Here is a 20,071-nt window from a genome sequence, read left to right on the forward strand (position 1 = left end):
ATTTATCCTTTTTAATACTAGTCTTTTAATATTACCTTTCATTTGCATTTTGTAAGTATGGTTTTCTGGGTTTTTTAATGTCTGTATCATGCCCTGAAGTATATATCTCATTGTCATCTCTTATATATTTGAAATAGTCAAACGTTTAACTTTAAATGGTAAATCTATGTTTTTTAATGATCCTCAACCAGATGTGGGGCAGCAGGTCTACAGATCACCGTAATTTTATTGCTTTTGCTGCCCCTGGCCCATGTAGGAGTACTGATCTGTTTTCTACTGTACTAATTGCTCTGTATTGTCCCGTCATGTCTATTGTTTTGGCCAATTTAACAAAATAATAACAATGATAATGAGGTTAAATGCGCGCACATTCATTACATATTTCTTTGATAATGAAGATCAATCTTGTGTACAGGAGGCATTATATTCCATGTTTACGGCGCGTCAAGTTTGCTTGAAGATAAGGTCAAAGTTTGAGTGGTATGTGCGACTGCAGACTATACATTATTCCATGGTCTTCTCCACATGTCAAGAAAGCCTGGCGTTTCTGTCTTGCAACACATTGATCAGTGCTGGATAATTTTTGCAGTCATAATGTATGCAAAGTTAGCTTTATTTAGTTTATTTGAAATTCATAAATATCTTGGACATTATTCTTGGAAATATATTCATCCACAGTCCGCCACTTGGCCAGTCTTTAACGTTCGTTTAAGACCGGCACGTGAGATCCTTCGACTCGGGTGTTATAAGTGGCCATTCTCCTGATTCGGTTTTAAGAATATCGGCCAAGCACTTGAGAAAAGTACAAAATATATGGTATGTAATCAGAAACAACTGTTTTATTTCTTTGTTGAGGTGTTTCGTTTTCACTAACATTGTTTTAAGTTTCTATTGATGTGTCATTCTTTTTCTAACACATTTGGCGTGGCAAACTTCCAATTTTAAGTCATCATCAGTTTGGATATTAATCCATTAAAAGCCGAGATAAACCCCTTTTTGCCCTTGTAGATGTTTGAACCATTGTTACTGCATGCACACCCAACATGTAACATATTCTGCGTTTACGTGAAACACCAATTTTCCGTCGGGTTTTCCTGTTAGCTGTTGAAGACAAAATTCAGCATTACGCCTTTGCTCCATCAGCTAAGACAGCTTCTTGTGTGTGGTTTTTAGATAGGAAATTCACAGATTATCTCCAGCGGAGATTGGAAACGTTGTGTCCTCATTGAATTCGTATGGAAAATGTTTTGCCATAAAATTGAAAGTTTTAGTTGCAAAATATTAACGAATTCACAGAGATGTTTGTCGCGTCGTGTGGATGCGCTCTTTCGATAAGTAATTGCGAGTTCGAATCCCAGGCCGTTTGAGAAAATTAAACCCAAAGATTAAGTTTTGAAAAGTCTGCGTTCATTCTGAGGTGTTATAAGTTGGTGTTCGTAATTCTGACAAAAAATTGTTTGGAATCCGAAGCAGACACCCTTTTTAATGTCCTGCTGATACATTCAAAACCATTGGGTGAAGTAAAAAAGTCAGTGCTCATTCAGAAATGTTTGTGGCGCAGTTTGGAAAGGAGTCTGGAATGATGGATTCTAATTCCGGGCGGATATCTTTTTTACATTGCAATTTCATTGTAAAGAGTTTTGTCGGAAAATTTTAGATGATGGGTAGGATGCTGGGAAACCAGGAAAGTCCTCTTTTCAATAACTTTTTAATTTCCAATTGAGAAATTCAATCCCGAGGGTTAAGTATAAATAAAAATCTGTTTTCACTTCCAATTGAGAAATCCAATCCTGAGGGTTAAGTATAACTAAAAATCAGTCTGGTCACGGATGTGTTTGTGGCTCAGCGCGGAAGCGACGTACTCGAAAGTGTGGGATGCTGGGTTCGAATCCCGGAGAGACACCTTTTTAAATTTCAATTTCAAGTTGTAAATGTAACTCTAAGGGTTAAGTTTTAAAAAAAGGTAGTGTTCTTCAGAGAGGTTTGTGTCTCAGTGAGAAAGTGTTGTGCTCCAAAGTAAGTGATGCTGAGTTCGAATCCAGGAAGAGACACCTTTTTAATTTCCAATGTACAGAAAAAAACCAAAGTTTAAGTAAGAGAAAAGCCTAAAAACACATTGGGGACCCAAATAGTGGAGTGGTCAAGAGCACCGCTTGGGAACCAGAGGACCTGGGATCGAATCCCAGCAAGGGCGGAGTCGTAAGGTGGATAGAAGTCCCCTACCACTCCGCCCTCTTTTTATGCCCTTCCCCAGGGGCCGATTTGGGGCCGATTTGGGGCCGATTTGGGGCCGATTTGGGGCCGATTTGGGGCCGATTTGGGGCCGATTTGGGGCCGATTTGGGGCCGATTTGGGGCCGGTTGGGGCCCGATTTGGGGCCGATTTGGGGCCGTTTTGGGGCCGATTTGGGGCCGATTTGGGGCCGATTTGGGGCCGATTTGGGGCCGATTTGGGGCCGATTTGGGGCCGATTTGGGGCCGATTTGGGGCCGATTTGGGGCCGATTTGGGGCCGATTTGGGGCCGATTTGGGGCCGATTTGGGGCCGATTTGGGGCCGATTTGGGGCCGATTTGGGGCCGATTTGGGGCCGATTTGGGGCCGATTTGGGGCCGATTTGGGGCCGATTTGGGGCCGTTTTGGGGCTGCTTTGGGGCGGTTTTGGGGCCGATTTGGGGCCGATTTGGGGCCGATTTGGGGCAGATTTGGGGCCGATTTGGGGCCGATTTGGGGCCGATTTGGGGCCGATTTGGGGCCGATTTGGGGCCGATTTGGGGCCGATTTGGGGCCGATTTGGGGCCGATTTGGGGCCGATTTGGGGCCGATTTGGGGCCGATTTGGGGCCGATTTGGGGCCGATTTGGGGCCGATTTGGGGCCGATTTGGGGCCGATTTGGGGCCGATTTGGGGCCGATTTGGGGCCGATTTGGGGCCGTTTTGGGGCCGATTTGGGGCGGATTTGGGGCCGATTTGGGGCCGATTTGGGGCCGATTTGGGGCCGTTTTGGGGCCGATTTGGGGCCGATTTGGGGCCGATTTGGGGCCGATTTGGGGCCGATTTGGGGCCGATTTGGGGCCGATTTGGGGCCGATTTGGGGCCGATTTGGGGCCGATTTGGGGCCGATTTGGGGCCGATTTGGGGCCGATTTGGGGCCGATTTGGGGCCGATTTGGGGCCGATTTGGGGCCGATTTGGGGCCGATTTGGGGCCGATTTGGGGCCGATTTGGGGCCGATTTGGGGCCGATTTGGGGGCCGATTTGGGGCCGATTTGGGGGCCGATTTGGGGCCGATTTGGGGCCGATTTGGGGCCGATTTGGGGCCGGCAAAAAAAGACGATATTTCAGATGCCTTTACTGAAAAAATAGGATAATATTCCCACTGAATGTTTTAGAATCCATCCCCAATTTAATATTTGAAGATAACATCTGTCTGACTTCTGGAAATAATACACAAAAGAATCGGAATGCAGTTGTAGCTTGTTTTGTTTATCGAAAATTCTTACCAGCAAGATTAAGTAAATTGATACACACTATTATGTTTTTTATTTAACATTTGTACCCCACATGTGACCCACTCTGTGAAAATGAGTCTTAAGTCGCCAAAGTCACTTTGGAGTACAAAGTCCTTTAGAATAATTTTGCACAGTGTAAATCAATAGGACCCTACAGCTTTTTTCACCATGAAGTATCCACTTTCATCAGGATGCCAAACTGAGTAATACTTTAAAACAAAAAGCTCAGTTTGCTCTTTCCAATACAAATGAAAAACTCAAAAAGTGGCTCTGGCGACTTATGACACATTTTCACAGAGTGGGTCACATATGATGGAAAAGTAGACAAGGGATAATGTGTCGTTCACACTAATCAAATCTCATCTCTTGTAGGTATATACAAGGACACACCATTTCTATCAGTAAGGGTAACATATAACTCTTAACTTTCATAAAAAGCTTTGGACCATTTCACACTTTTGGCATGTTTAAGAAAAACCTACAGCAGATGTAACTTGTGGCAATGTTAATCGTTTGCAGAGGTATGATTACAAAATAAATGTTAGACTTCAGACACTCCCAGTTGTGTAAAATTTAAGTTTTGAGGAAAAAAGTACTCGGAAAGTACTCGGCCGAGTACTTTTGTCCTCAAAAGTTAATTTTAATCAAACAGTGATGGTCTGAAGTCATTATGTTGCTTTGTAATCTTACCTTTATGCATGTACCATCAAATGTCGATGTACTTCAGCTTTGTTCCCTTCTAACTAATTAAACATTTGGTAGAGAACTTGGTTCTCAAAAAGTACTCGACTACATCACTGTTAAACATACCGCGAAATCTGTCAATTGAATTGAACAATTCAATTGAATTCAATTGAACAATGGATTTTGAACATACAGAAAACGGTTTTACCTGAATGCGATTTTTACCGACATGATGGAAATGGTGTTATGTTCTTCTTATGCCATCCTCTTTTTAAACAATCTACTTTACAACATTACAACAAAAAAGTTACAAACCTTCTGAATAGAAACTAATCAGTTACTAGGAAGGATTCGTCGGATCTAAACTTCAGAGGTGTTAAAATGTCACAAAACATGCCCCAACCTCAAAGAAACATCTTTTTCAACTTCGTTAAAATTTTGTTAAGCTTAATGGTGGAAACTGACTTGCTGCACCACTATTTCATTTCGTTTGAAGCAAAATCATGAATGAATTTGTTCTTTGTGGCAATTTCATCTCCTGAAGCTGATGGCACTAGTGAAAGGCAGAATTGTTTTTTTATGTCAGCGCACTTTCATGTAGTCTTGTCCTTCCAACCAAGACTGCAAGATGCATGGGGAGGATAAGAAAATTTTTTTTTTGTTCAAATACTCTGCAAAGCAGGTGGTGCAATGTCCAGATTAAATTCCACAATTAAGCCCATCTAAGAATCTGTCCATCGAATGAGTGCAACACAAACATTTCACAACTTTCTACCAAGTTAACAATTACCTCCATTTCAGTTCAATTACATTGGGTTGTATTAATAAAAAGTAGCATTTGCTTTTACTATCATTTTTGAAGCATTTACTTGTGTTTGTATTGAACAATGACGAAGCAAATGCTTCTACTTTAGTGCAGTTGCTAAAAAGTAAAAGTATATACTTTTTACTCTTTAAGCTTGTGCTTGACAAACAGTTGCTTCATTTTGTATGAATAAAAATGAGTAGGTTCTACAGAATTGGAATATTTACTTGATATTTTTCAAGACTGGGTAAGAGCAAGCTTGAAAACGAGAAGCATTTACAAATGTTCAAAATGGCAGCATTCATGATTGTCATTCAAAAGGAAAAGCTATATGCCTTCAGGAGGGAATCTGAAGAAACGAGATGCAGGCAGTTGCACCGATTTTAGAGTTGCAGAGCAAATTTCTTCATTAAGGTTTCTGCAATCAAAAGTACTGCCATCATGCTTATCTGCCATGCTGAGGTCTCAAGATACAACACTGAGCTGCAATGTGTGCATCTGTACATGCAGACAACGGAAGCCCTATTGAGCAAAACCATTCGGCTGTGCGGTCACTAGTAAATGCTGAATAGTAAAAGAAACAATTTACTCACATAAATTCAAGCATTTGCTTATTTCTTAATGGTTATACTTCTCAGTAAATGCTTTTGCTGTTTGCTTGAACTTCATAGCATTTGCTAGTTTTTATTCATACGACCCATTATTACAAAACTTTTGTGTTGGCAAATAACAGTCTTCTACGAAAGCCTCCCAAATAGACAGTTTTGGCAAACAGAAAATGAGCATGTATGAAGCATCTGTATCTTTTTTGCTTATGACATCGTCACTTTAGGCCTGTTATGTCTTGTTAAACATAATGCGGAGAAGCCCTGCACAGTGACATCTGGAAGCAACTTTGTACGGAACTGGTGTGTATGAAGTTTTGGTTTTGCACACCACATTTAGCATCAAATTGTATCCCTAATAACAAAAGTTCTTACTTTCATGACACTTCATGTATAGCTTGTTTGGATAGCAATGTCTGTCTGGGGTGAATAATTTTTGTTTTGAAGAAATGAACGCTACCAATGTTGCTACGTTGCTGTGTGCAATGTAGGGACATGCAATTCACGGCAAACTAAATTTTTGCAACCTTGTATGTACCCTGTGTATTTGTTGTGTCATACGGATACGTATACAGACACGAATTAACCTGGATGCAGAAACTATCTATTAACTGTGCTTGATTTACTTTTACTTTTATATGCAGCGCATATAACTGAATGTTATGCAATTCAGCGTAAGCTGGATAAAAGTTCAGGTTTGAAGTCAAGATCTGTCCCTTCCAATTCAGCTCTAAGGTCTAAAGTAGAGTGATCCAATAAGAACAGTGTTCGATACATCAACATGTCTTGCCACTTCCTCATAAATTAATATTGGAATGGTGCAGTCTACTTTCATTGTATCTCCTTTAAACATGATGCAATCCGGTTCTCAGTACCTCATAAGAATCCAACAAGGTTTGTATAAAGAATGTCTTGGTAGTTCAAGGAGTCGATCAAGACAGCCGCCAAAACCTTGGAACACCTGTGGGCAAACGAATCGTTGAATTACCAAAAAGTTCAGGAATAAAAAGTGAATTAGTGAAGATCTTGAATTGAAATGAGTGCCATTCCATTCTACTTTGAGCATAAACTAAATTATTATAAAGGTAGCACAGAAATCTGAACTTGCACACGTACATGTTGATCTGCAATTGTAACAAAATGAACGAATGATCACATTGTAAGATGAATAAGCTTTTCCCATGCTCTGAAATCCACTGTTGTTAGTTGAATTTAAGGCTTGAGATGTTGGAGACCTTACTTATATATTTTGTTGAGGTTATTTCAGAATTAATACCTCATGATTCGGGGCAAGTTTTTGCTTATAGTTACATAAGAGACGCCTTGCACAAATACACTGTTCTCAATGGATATGAAGGGCACAAAGGAACCAGTCTATTCCAGAGACAGTGGTCACTATGCAAAATTTAACTCACAAAAGGATTATTTTCTTGTTTTGAGAGAAAACACAAACAACCGACTTACTTTTTTTAAATCCATTGATTTCTCTAGAAACTCTCCTTGACAAAAAAATTCTTGACACGGATCCATCAGGTGTGCTGTTCAGGTCGCCACAAAGAACAGCAGCTGATCTGGCTTGACTGTCCTACAAGGAGAAACAAAACAAGTGGACAATTACAGATGGTTCCATGCATGAAAGTAATCAAAACTTCACTCATTAAATAACACCATACATATTTGACTGAAATATATTTGGGATCTTCCATGAGGCTAAGAAATATTTTGTGACATTTTGGCAAATGTGTAGACAGGATAAAGTATCCCTCACTGTAACTGAATTGTTCTGTGCAAAAGTTAGTGTAACTTAATGTTTATAGAATATTTCAGACCATTTTTGCATTTTGGGGCATCTCTAACAAAAACATGCTTGCAAACGTAACTTGTTACAGGTTTAATCAGGTTTGGTAAAACATTAGTGTTTTATAGCACCAGTATCTCTCAAAAATAGCCAGGAACTCGGCAAACTAGTCTAAACCTGTACATGTAGTTAAGAAACTGAACATAAAGCCTCAGAGCTAGGGCAAGAAATCTGTCACTGGAATCTTCTTTGAATATACAAGTACGATGGACTTCTTGCAATATATCCAGGACTTTACTTTTAAACTAGTCTTACACTAGTTAGGAATGGATCTGTTTGCGATCTGTTTGGAAAATACAAAAAGTTGACTTACTCATTGAATTCCATTGATTTCTCTGGCAAACTCTTCTTGACAAGAAGATCTGTGACACAGATCCATCAGGTGTGCTGTTCAGGTTGCCGCAGAGAACAGTACCTGATCTGACTTGACTGTCCTACCTAGAGAATAAAAACAAGTGAGCAATTACTTATTAGTGATATACTTATTGGTGATATACATGTACTTATTGACTCCACATACGAAAGTAATGAAAACTCATTAAATAAAATTTATAAGAACATAACAGCAGCGTTATGGTTTTAAAAAAATGGAAAAAAGAACAAGCTGTCCAGTCAAGTAGCAGTACTGCAGATGTAACTTGTGGCAAAGTTAATCGTTTTATAAAACATCAACATTTTGCAGCACCAGTTTTTCCCACAAAAAGGTAGCTGAGAAGACAGTTCTTCTCAAACTGTACTTTTAAAACTTACAACTAGTCTACGAATTGGAATATTCATGTTTGGTACATGTATGTTCAGTGGAATGTTCTAGAATTTTAATAAGTACATTGAATCTCTCTAACAGGAGTAAGGGTTTGTGTTGAACTCTGAGCTATCTGTTTGGGGGAACTGGTGCAAAAGTGATTAAAGTAATGCAATTTTTACCCTTACTGATGGAAATGGTGTGTCCTTGTTATACCTGTAACAATATTTCTTAAAGGTATTGTGCTCAATAATTATCAGGTTCTGTGAACTATAACTGACTAAGAAGAGCTAAAACCTTAATACATGTATAAAGAGCAATTCTGAAGGACTCCATATCCCTTGACCACAAAATATTACGAAACACACCCAAAAATCATCGAAAGACCCAATGGAATTTCATCCTTAAATTCTACTGCGATCAATGGTACAATTTGATTTGAAAGTTGCACCACTGCAGGGTGTCTCAGAAAAACCTTTTACCTAAAGGTGCCCTGTTCGAGGTCTCTATTAAACATTTATGCAAATTGTACATAGATGTATTTGAAAAGTATAATTTGTTGACTTTTAAAACAGTAAAGTTAACTGTAATTACAGTGAATTGGTTCTGAAATGAAAGGCTGTCTTATGCACACACACTAACAGGGCGGTCTATTGGTCTACTGCAACTTACTGTTACACTTTCAGTCATAACATGAAAAAGGTTTTCAAGTCTTGAAAGATTCAAAAAGAAATTTAATTTAAATAAAAAACATGCCATTCATACTGATCAAACCTTTGTAGTCATGTTGAGCGCTTAAAACATGTGTGCATAATAAAGCCTCAAACTGGTGATGCCATGATTAATAGGGTAAAGGTTTACTTTGCTTGCAGCAATAATTTAATATGTTCAGTCTGGAGTAATACCATATTTGGGCAGCCTATTACAACACAAATCTCATGTGATCTGACCAATCACAAGGCTTGTACTACCAGCCTGCAACGGATTGTAAATGCGTTTCCATGTTACGGAGTGCTTTTCTTAAACGATGCATTATATCATCAAAAACACTAACGAAACATTTCAGTTGCAAAAATTTGATTGGCTGTGCAAAAAACCTGAATACAGACATAAACTAGAAGTTTTAAAACACATGTACCGATAAGATTTAAAAATCGTCGTTGCCAACTTGAGCTATTTAGAGTTGGATCTCAACAAAAATTGCTGGATCAGTAGGGAAAGACTACTATGCCCATATATAGTAATACTCTGGACTGATGTTCTCTGTGGCAATTTCATCTCATATACATTTAGCTGATAACTTCAGCAAAATTGTCATTTTAGCACACTTGTCATACCAGCCAAGATGCAGGATGTAGACATACCCTGAAAGATGACAATTCAATGACAATACAAATTTCCAACATACTCAGCATGCAAAATAAAATCAAATGGTGAAAATGAACATTAAATTCCACAATTAATAATGAAACACTGTTCTGTCAAATGTGTACAACGTAAAAAGAAGTATTCCCAGGCCACATACAATATTTACAAATTTTACAATTTAAAAGTTAGTCAACACAAAACTTCTATGTCGGATTATTATATACAAATCTCCCGAATTATTTTGCTTAATTAATAATTTCACCATGAATGGTGGCTGCAATCAGTTTGTTTTAATACAAAATCCAAATTCCAACTTTCTGTCTAAGTTAACCTTATTTCCAACATTTGTTTCACTCTTTCAAAGGATATTTTCTGCTTTGTTGTTTTTACGCTGACAAATATTTCCATATGCATGAGCAAAACTGTGATCCAATCCCAGGAACAAAATCCTTAGTGTTACATTGGTTTGTACACGAAAAGTCATGCATTTTGGAGATTTTGCTGGACTAAATTCTATTTTCTGTGCTTATTCATTGTTGTTTATATCCATAGCAATATGCAAGCACCAATCTCTAAGAAATGTGTTTAGTGAGCAAACTTTGGTTCACGACTTGAGCAAGAAAACTTAGGCACTAAACTACGTCTTCCCTCAATGACATCACAGCAACAATCTCCTAACTTGTCCAGGAAAGCATGGATAATTTTAAGTGTTTAAAAAGTGCACTTTTCAATGCATTTAACCATATGGGAATGGTAATTACATACATTTTTCTGTACAAAGTTACAGAAAAATTGTTTCAGAAAAGTTCACTGTATCCACACTTTCAGGCAGTGCATAAAACTGATCTGCGTAAATGTACATGTAGAGTATGTGTCAACACCTGCAGACGAACAATCAATGAATTAGACAGAGACTCAGGAATGCAAAGTACATACATGTAAGTGAAGTTCTTCATTTGGAATTAGTGCCATTGCATTGTACATGTACTTGGAGCATAAAAATATGAGCATACTTCTAAGAGCATATAGCCTCAACTCATACATCCAGATCTACAATTAAACAAAGTGCAATCTCAAAGACCCAAATTAATAATTTCCTCTGAAGAATAATCAAATTGTTGGACAAATAAGCTCCTCTCCCCTGCTAAGCAGCTCTGCTGTTGCCGTTTGGTTTTAAAGCTGAAGAAGTGTGAGTAAACTACATAAAATACACTTCCTCGAGTTACTTCAGTACTTATGACTTGAATTAATAGAATTTCACAGCAATTTATGACTCGGATCTCTCGTTTCGAGGGAAAATACATACTTGTGTTCCTATCCACTGACTTCTCTGGCAAAAACCCTTTGATTTCATGTCCATGGAAAACATCCATCAGGTGTGCTGTTCAGGTCACTGAAGAGAAAACATCATTAAAAAAAAGAGGATGGTTACCAGTGATAGACCTATCGGCTCTATGCACTAAAGTCATAAAATAGCATTTACAAGAACATGACTGCAGAGTTATTGTTTTGAAAATAGGGAGAATTACAAGCTTTGAAGTCTAGTAGAACCACCAAGTTAAAATATCATCTGTGATGTGTATTGAATAAAAGTTAAAGGTTTAAAACCGATCATCTCCAAATTCTTCTTACATAGTATAATTAGCTAAGGGGAAAAAGAATGTCAACTCTCTGATCCCTGCGAAAAAGTGCCCTTTCATACATGTATATTGAACCCGTCTAATATCACATTAAATAATTTTGTGTGAACACAAGATTTTAGCTTTGCTTAAATTACGGTTCATTTTAGTCATTCTGTTATGGGCATTCAAGACTACACTTTCACCAATAATCTCTGCAGCAGACCAAACCCTTTTTGCAAAAGCAAAACCTAACGAAGTGCAGAGGTTGGACCCTTTCCGAGAGAAGTACGATAGTAACCATTCTTATGGCGAAGAAATGTAACCATATGAATGCCCAGCTAACTTAGCTTGGACTGATGCGAGAGTGGTACGAACTAGCCTTGGGTGCCAATGGGAGTTGTAGCAGCCCGTAACTGCTACGTCCGAACCGATTATCAGGCGAGACACCCCCGTGTCCCTCGCTACCCTTGTCCTGCTAACTAGCCCCGGTCCTCCCCGTCTCTACACTGAGCCAATGGTACATAGTGCGGCAATTCTATTATTATGCTCATCATATTGCGGTCTGAGTGGCCCCGTCCAGCTATTGCTAGTCACCATGCTGGCCTGGGACAGCTCCCACCACTGCCTGGTGACTGTAGCCTAGTTGTGCGATGCTACACACCCGTACCGTACCTACTCCGTCTGACTTGTATTTTCAATGGTCCTGCCAAACCGCAGTTCAGTTATACTTGTATGCAACTTCGCCTCTCTATAACTTTGCCTTTTATGTGTTGCGTTTACCGGTATGTTAAGCTACGCCTTCTTCAACCCAAATTGAACTTTGATGAAGAGAAGTGAGAGCAATAAACCAACTACACAGTTTGACTGTCATCCAAACCCCTTGTTTCCCGTCCATCTTTTAATAAATTGTTGACCCCAAATGTCACACCCCGTAAAAACTAGTAAAGTCCATGCTACCATCGACTTGATATTTAGGGAATGCAACAATATCTTAGATGTGCATAGACTAAAAATCTTACTCTTAGCTGGTCAAAATCATTGTGAGATTTGTTCCGAAATGGAGTAGAATGAGACGTTGAAAGTGGAAAGGAACGTAATTTTACATGGCATGCATGTGAGAGTGCCTTCGTGTTCATGCGCAGTGGCAACAGACTATTCCTGTTCCACGGAAAACACCGTGATCAGTGTCAGATACCCAGACCTGAATCTTGGGCCTGTATACATTAGGCTTGGACGGTTCCAGAATTCTCAGAGTCGGCCCCGGCTCCAGCCAATGGCATTTCCGAGTTAGAACCGGCTCCCAAAGATATAAAGAAAAACATAGGGTTTAATTAACACATTAAAAATCTGTTGGTGCTGCCTCATGCTGGTGCCACACGTGACCAGCACGAACTGGCTCTTGATCTTTAGTGGGATTAAGATCATTCACAGTGGGTATTTGGAATTTTATTTTTGCCTTTACGTTGACTAGTGATGGTGGGAATAAATGTGCAATATGTATGTGCAACCATGGTACAACTCGGCAGTGCTTCCTCCAGCACTTTTTTTTATTCAACCTACATGTGTATTCATTTAATAATCCAATCAGTACAACAACCGATTCACCATTGTCTAAGTACATGTACATGTAACTTTACCCATATACAAATGGAATCGTCGACCATGCCATGGCACTTAATGTATGGACTGGATCACGTGTACTTACTGAACATGTGCCAACATATCGTAAATGCAGCCATGGACCATGTATAAACTGGTCATTCATCCACAGTGGGCGCATCCAAATTCCGATACATCCAATACGATCGTGTAAGCGGTACCATTGAACGGGTTCATACATGTATATGGAACTGGCTCGGCACTGTCGCCTATCAAAAGAGAAATTGAGAACCGGGACCCTCAACCGGAACAGCTTGCTCAAAAGGTTTGCTCAGTGCTTCCGGTACCTGTAACGATAGCTGGTCTAGCACCCTTTATCGATGAGTTTAGAAGAAAACTTGTAAGTTAATGGCCACTGAATAAAGTACAATCCAGATCTACATGTAACTAAATCGCCTAAATCAAGTGTCATCTTGTGAGGACCTACGAATTATTACATGGTGTCAGAACGGTAACGTCCTTCTCTCCCACTTCACGCGTGAAATTTGCGATTTGGACTCTAGATCAGCCCAAAACTACGGCGACTTCTCCAGCATCGATCCTGCACATCGCAGCAGGGTCTGCCACGTGCCTCACCTCGCATGTGTGTGAACTGTGTCGAAAGACTGAACACTGTGCCATGGAATGGTTACATATGGACGGTAGTTTGCAAATATAAGGGTCGTAAGCCTACCATTATCTTAACTTAAATCTGAGGTTGACACTGTCCACGATTTATTTTCGATATATTTCTGCTTAAATATAACGGCCTTGATCACATTGTTACTGAACTTGAAAGATCGTTGTGACATGTGATTGTTAGACAGGCTCCTAGTCCTCCATTGAGTGTATTATTGTCTTCGTAGCATAACTGTAGTTGCTATCATGACTACTACGGTGCTAACTCCCACACACATACCACTTCCACCTCCACTGCAGGTGACTGGCGATCTCAAAGCCAACTGGAAAAAGTTCAGGCAGCTGTGGGACGGCTATGAAATTCTAACTAACATTGTCGAAAAACCTGACAAATTTCGAGTTGCCACATTTATGCTTTCATATGAGGGCAGAAGGGCTAAAAACTACGGATGAAAATGGTCCCAAGTGCCCAAGAAAGTGGAGGGTTGCCACTTGAAAAATGGCTGCAATCAGACTTCGGAAAAATCACTTTTTGGGGGGTGATTTTGTTTTGTGGGAATAATTAAAAATGTAATTGATTAACCCACAAAAAATTGAAAAGAAATTGAAAGATAAGTGACCAGACAAGAATTTCATTTGTGTTTCAGAAATCTCAGGGATATTGGCGTGCATGCTATTGGGCCCTGAACGGTGCTGATTTTACACTGTTTTCAATGGGGCTTGAATTGGTGGACTGGACCCATGAGAGATACAAGTTCAACAACTGTGTACAAGAAGTTGATGAGCGTTTTGATCACTATTTGGTTTGACTGAGGGAGTTGGCATCCACATGTGATTTTGGAAGCCTCGCAGAAGATTTCCTTAGAGATGTGTGGAACACATGTGTGTGTGGAATAACAGATAACACACTGCATAAACGTCTGCTGCAAGAAGCAAGCCTTAACCTAGATAAACGTGTCATGTTGTGTAAAGCAGCAGAGGCAACTGTATTACATATGCAAGCCATGAAGTTAACAAAACCTAATGACCCCGTAGGAGTAATAGCGGTTCATCAAAAGCAAAGAACCATGAAGAAAGAATTCACAAACAATTGTAGATACTGTGGTCGAAAACATGAGTTAATGAAAACACAATGCCCTGCCCTTGGTAAGACATGTTCAACTTGTGGTAAACCTAACCACTTCTCGCAAAAGTGCAGACCGGGTGCAAGCCAATCAAAAAAGCACAAAAAAGTGCCAAAATCCACAAAAAAGGAAGGACAAAAGTCCATGCGCTTGACGAAGACTCAGAAGAGTGTGATTCAGATTTTGACTTTGATGTCATGACTGTAGATGTGATAGGTAGTATAAAAACCCAAGACAATGTAAACAAGTACGCAGATCATGGTCACATTCTTAATTAATGATCAAAGAATCATAATGCAAACTGATAGTGGTGCAACATGTACATGTAATGTGTACCTTAGAAGTACTTACCCGTAGGCACTAAAATAGCTAAGTCAAAGAAGACCTTGTCATTGTATGATAATCAAGCAACCGTTCCTGTTGTTGGCACTGCAACTATTCCGCTAGTGAACCCTAAAAACATGCAGAAATGCAATGTGGCTTTCGTGATAACTGAGGGACAAAGCACACCGCTGATTGGATTGCGCACGGCACAACAGTTGAACTTGATACGAATACAGCGTCACAATATCGCAGTGATTAACGAGCCGTGCAAGCCCCATACTTCAATCGCGAATGCACCAATGAACTCAAAGCATGACGTCAAGAGTGCCTATCCAGATGTCTTCCAAGGACTTGGACTCATGCCAGCAACTGTGCATCTTGAACTTGACAAAATGGCAACGCCTACTATAATGCCAATGAGGCAAGTACCAGTCGAACTAAAAGACAAACTAAAAACAGAACTCGATCGCTTGGAGGAGCGACAAATTATCACCAAGGTGGTTGAACCTACGGACTGGGCCTCGAGTTTGGTCACTGTTATCAAACCAAATGGGAAGATGCGAGTCTGCATCAACCCTAAGCCGCTCAACAGTGCTCTTAAACGAGGGCACTACCCCCTGCCAATTATCAATGACATCTTGCCACAGATGTCAGGTGTGAAGGTCTTTACCAAGGCCGACTTTCAGGAGGGTTTCCTACAGTGTGATACAGAATCCTACTACCTTACCACCTTCCAGACACCGTGGGGGCGATATTGCTATCAACGAATGCCTTTTGGCATCAGTCAAGCCCCTGAAATCTTCCAACAAAAACTGGACCACAACCGAGAGGGTCTGGTTGGCATCTACAAGATAGCAGATGACATCCTGATTATTGGACGTGGTGACACAATGGAGGAGGTCAACCGTGATCACGACGTGAACCTCCGTCAATTTCTACAGAGATGCAGAGAACGTCACATCAAACTGAACTTTGATAAGCTTGAGTTCAAGAGCTCAAAGGTGACATACATTTTTGTACATGGGGCATATACTGTCTAGAGATGGACTCAAGGCAGGTCCAAGCAAGGTAGCCGCCATAAAGAACATGCCAAAACCCAAAGATGTTGCAGGAGTGCAATGTTTCATTGGCATGACCAAATATCTTGGGAAATTCCTGCCCCACTGACCTATCAGACATGAGTTAGCCAAGCGAAAGCTTACCCAGAAGGACACAACATGGAACTGTGACTGACGAGCACGACAATGCATTCACAACCGTTAAACAATGTGTAACCGAATTGCCAGTGCTCAGATACTTTGACCCGAAAACTCCTACCGAGGACCAAGGAGGCACATCTTGTAAGGGGTTAGGATTTGCCCTGTTGCAGGATGGACAGCCAATTACATACGCGAGCGGCGCACTTACAGCAGCTGAGACACGCTACTCACAAATTGTGAAGGAGCTGCTGGCTCTCGTGTTCGGGATGGAATGCAACCACCACTATGTCTATAATCGCAACAATGTACTCTGGACAGACCACAAACCACTAGTTGCTATCAGACTGAAACCACTCAACGCAGCACCGAAAAGGTTGCAATGCCTACTCATTCGCTTGAACCAGTATGACGTCGAAATCAGGTACAAACCTGGCCCAGAAATGTACTTGGCTGACACAATGTCGCGTGCATACCTCCCACAAATGGACAGATCACTGACGGAAGTTGCCATGGAAAAGTCAACATGGCAACCTTCCTGCCCCTATCCAAACAACGACTCACAGAAATCCAACAGGCTACAGCCAGTGATTCCGTGTTGCAGCTGATCATACAGCAAATCACAGTAGGGTGGCCAGAGACAGTACATGTACATGCACGCCCACCTGAAACACATGCATACTTCAATGTCCGCGATGAACTGACAACTCAGGATGGCATAGTCTTCAAATGCTATCGCTATGTCATCCCTAAGAAACTGAGAGCAGACATACGACAACGCCTACATGCTGCTCACACCGGCATACAAAGTACTCTCAGGCAGGCCAGTGAATGTGTTTATTGGCCAGGAATGACCAGTGAACTGGAAGACTGTTTTGCAAGTGTGAAGCATGCAACACGTATCAGGCCAGCCATCCCAGAAAGCCACTCCTGAGCCACGAAATCCCTCAAATGACTACCTATGCACAGTCGACTACTACTCGGACTATTTTGAGATCGACCCACTCTCCGGCAGCAAAGATAGCACCACCGTCATCAAGAAACTGAAAAGCCACCTCGCAAGCCATGGAATACCCAACACCCTACAAACTGACAATGGACCGCCCTTCAACTCCCAACAGTTCAAGAACTTCACCACGCAATGTGAATTTGACCACATCACTAGTTCCCCTGAATACTCACGAAGCAATGGGAAAATTGAAAGCGCTGTCAAGATTGAGAAGGGCTTAATCGACACAACTCACCACACTCGCGGTGACTTCTACTTAAACCTACTCAACTGGCACAACACACCAACCGAAGGACTTGACAGTTCACCCGCACAGCGCTTTCTTGGCCGTCGTACCAAGACTGACATTCCTGTAGCCACCAAACTGGTCAAACCAAAAATCATACAGGATATCACTGCTAGGAAAACAAAGAAACAGGCCAAGCAGGCCTACTACTAAAATAGAAATGTCACCCCACTTGCTCCTTTGTCTGAAGGAGACATTGTATGCTTCAAACCCAAACGTGGCAGCAGGGTGTGGGTGAAAGTGCAGGTCCAGAGACAAGTTGGGATTAGTTCCTATCAGATCATTGCCGAGAATGGTCGCGAGTATCGACGCAACAAGCAACATCTGAGAAAGACTGCAGGAACCATCACAATTCCTGCGCAAGACCTGCAAGATCTGCAGCTGGAGACCTCCCCACAAACCAACCAGACAGCATTGCAGCAACCTGACAACAGCCTAGCACCAAGTCCACCACCTGACACATCGAGTGCACCACCTGACACACAACCAACCATCTTGAGAAGAAGCAACAGAATCCAGACAACCCCAAAATACATGGAACAATATGTCAGAAATTAGGAACAAGACAATAACTCTGGAAAGACACATTTGGAAAAATGTCAGTTAATCATGATAGTGGTTTATTGTTTGCTTTAAATTTTAGTGTTTCTGCTTCTGCTGGCTACTGTACAATCGCCAAAATTCTGGCTGTCCCGTACAGATGATAGTGTTAACCATGACAGTTGTTTATACATCTAGATTTGGCCTTACTAGATTTAGATTTAGCTCCGATGCTTACAGGAACTCTGAACTGTATTAAAGGTCAAAAAAGTTTTGGTCATGTTTTATTCTTACGAAAGGAAAGGTGTAACGATAACTGGTCTAGCACCCTCTATCGATGAGTTCAGAAGAAAACTTGTAAGTTAATGGCCACTGAATAAAGTACAACCCAGATCTACATGTAACTAAATCGCCTAAATCAAGTGTCATCTTGTGAGGACCTACATGTACGAACTATTACAGTACCTGCCATATGACCGGTGACTAATCCATTTCGGTGACAAATCCATGTGTGTTGCATATGGTGCTTGGGATCTCAGCTGTTGCGCACATAACCACAGGCTGCCGGTACAAGTCACCCGCAATATCGGCAATACAGTGTACATTGATTTGGGGACAGTAAGTTCCTTCCTCCAACCAAGGACGTAGGCTCCAACTAATCATCATATGACATGAACATCGAGGTGTGGAGGACTCTAATGTATCATTCATACTAGTTCAGGCAATGGCTAGGCTATTTCTTAATAACTCAACGATTTTGCTTGGTGTCATACATATGAAAATTACAAACACGTCAAGTATCAGGCAACATTCGCAAATGTTGAAGTCACAGCCACATGTAAAACAGTCTTCAAGCTTCTGGCTGTCAAACCTGGCAGTTTTCCAAATACACAACTTCGGCTCTGTCTCAGGCTTCAACTGTTCTTTTACTACCTGACTTTGAAGTTGTAAGTCCAATAATTAGTAGTGCCATAGAACATCAAATAAGATTTAAGAAAGCCAAAAATTATGGTAATCCAATTTAGTTTAAATGCTTCGGGCCCACAATCGGAAATTAGTTTCGGGGACAAAGCCTGAGACGGAAACCAAGTTAAGTATTGCTCTGCTTTGCTTGCCGCACGTGCAGTAACCATTGTGGTTTGGTACACAGACACAAGGGTATTTTACAGTTTATTTGTGCGCACATTTTCCCTTGTGTGGAACGGTGCCCTGCTAAACGTGCAGAGTGCTTCACACACGTGAGTTGGTACATGTACAATGTACAGTACATACACACGTGTGCAGTTGGTAGGCCCGTAGGCTGGAGCGGTGACTTATATTTGATGTTTGGAGTTGTCACTCACGGGCACAGTAGGCCTGCCTGAGCGGTGACTTTGGCTAGGATTCGATGTTTGGATTTGACTCTTTGACTGTGGAATCGCCAATGGTTGGTATGCGGTTCTTCACAAAAGTGGAGCCGCCGATTCCGATTTTTTGTGGAACCATGATTCCACTCGGAACCAGGAGTACCACGCAAGCCTAGTGTACATGTCAAGCTTCTAGAAAAAAAGACAGCAATCCTCGAGGTTACTTCTTTTCCGGGTCTACATTTTCAATATGTCGAAGAAAAAGAGCTAAATACGTATTGGATTCTTCTAGTGGAAGTGAGTGGATTCAATTCTTATGACAGTAACTGTAATTTACTCGGCAAAGAATGAGGACGGCATGAAACCTGTCTACGTTGCCGGGCTGTCACAGCGCCCCCAAACCTGGCGGTGAGCACAGCAGCGTACACCGGCAGCGGGAAGACAACACAAGCAGTCAGCGAGGCTTATGCATTGCTTTTCTAAATTCATTTCAAAGTGCTTCTGCAGATGCAGGAAATTTGTCTTAGCAGTATTCAAAATATCCTTGTTATGTTAGTTATCCGCAACAACCAGGTAGATTTAAAATCTACGCCTATTGAGTTGTCCTGAGATGATCGATTCAATGTGTTATTGCATGGAAACATCGAGAACACCACGTCACAGGCTACGAGATTCTCGTCTGAATCTACCAACTGCACAAGACTGGGGTATGTTTTATTTTATGACAAAAACACAACAAATCATAGACTTAAACTTGAACATTGTATTTTGAGCATGC

General features: G+C 41.0%; 1 long non-coding RNA gene across 1 annotated transcript in view; it reads right to left on the reverse strand.

The window, feature by feature from the left end:
• Window positions 1–3,460: 3,460 nt before the first annotated feature.
• LOC110973641 (uncharacterized) overlaps window positions 3,461–20,071 on the reverse strand; it is a 58,381-nt gene continuing 41,770 nt past the window's right edge. The window contains exons 4-7 of the long non-coding RNA XR_015425952.1: window positions 10,876–10,962; window positions 7,773–7,897; window positions 7,066–7,186; window positions 3,461–6,562 (exon numbers count right to left, since the gene is read on the reverse strand). This is a non-coding gene — a long non-coding RNA (uncharacterized LOC110973641). The remainder of the gene's footprint in view (window positions 6,563–7,065; window positions 7,187–7,772; window positions 7,898–10,875; window positions 10,963–20,071) is intronic.

Source organism: Acanthaster planci, linkage group LG07 (assembly GCF_054643075.1).
Source record: "Acanthaster planci isolate LZ-2023a linkage group LG07, COTS_SCS, whole genome shotgun sequence".
NCBI classification, from domain to species: Eukaryota; Metazoa; Echinodermata; class Asteroidea; order Valvatida; family Acanthasteridae; genus Acanthaster; species Acanthaster planci.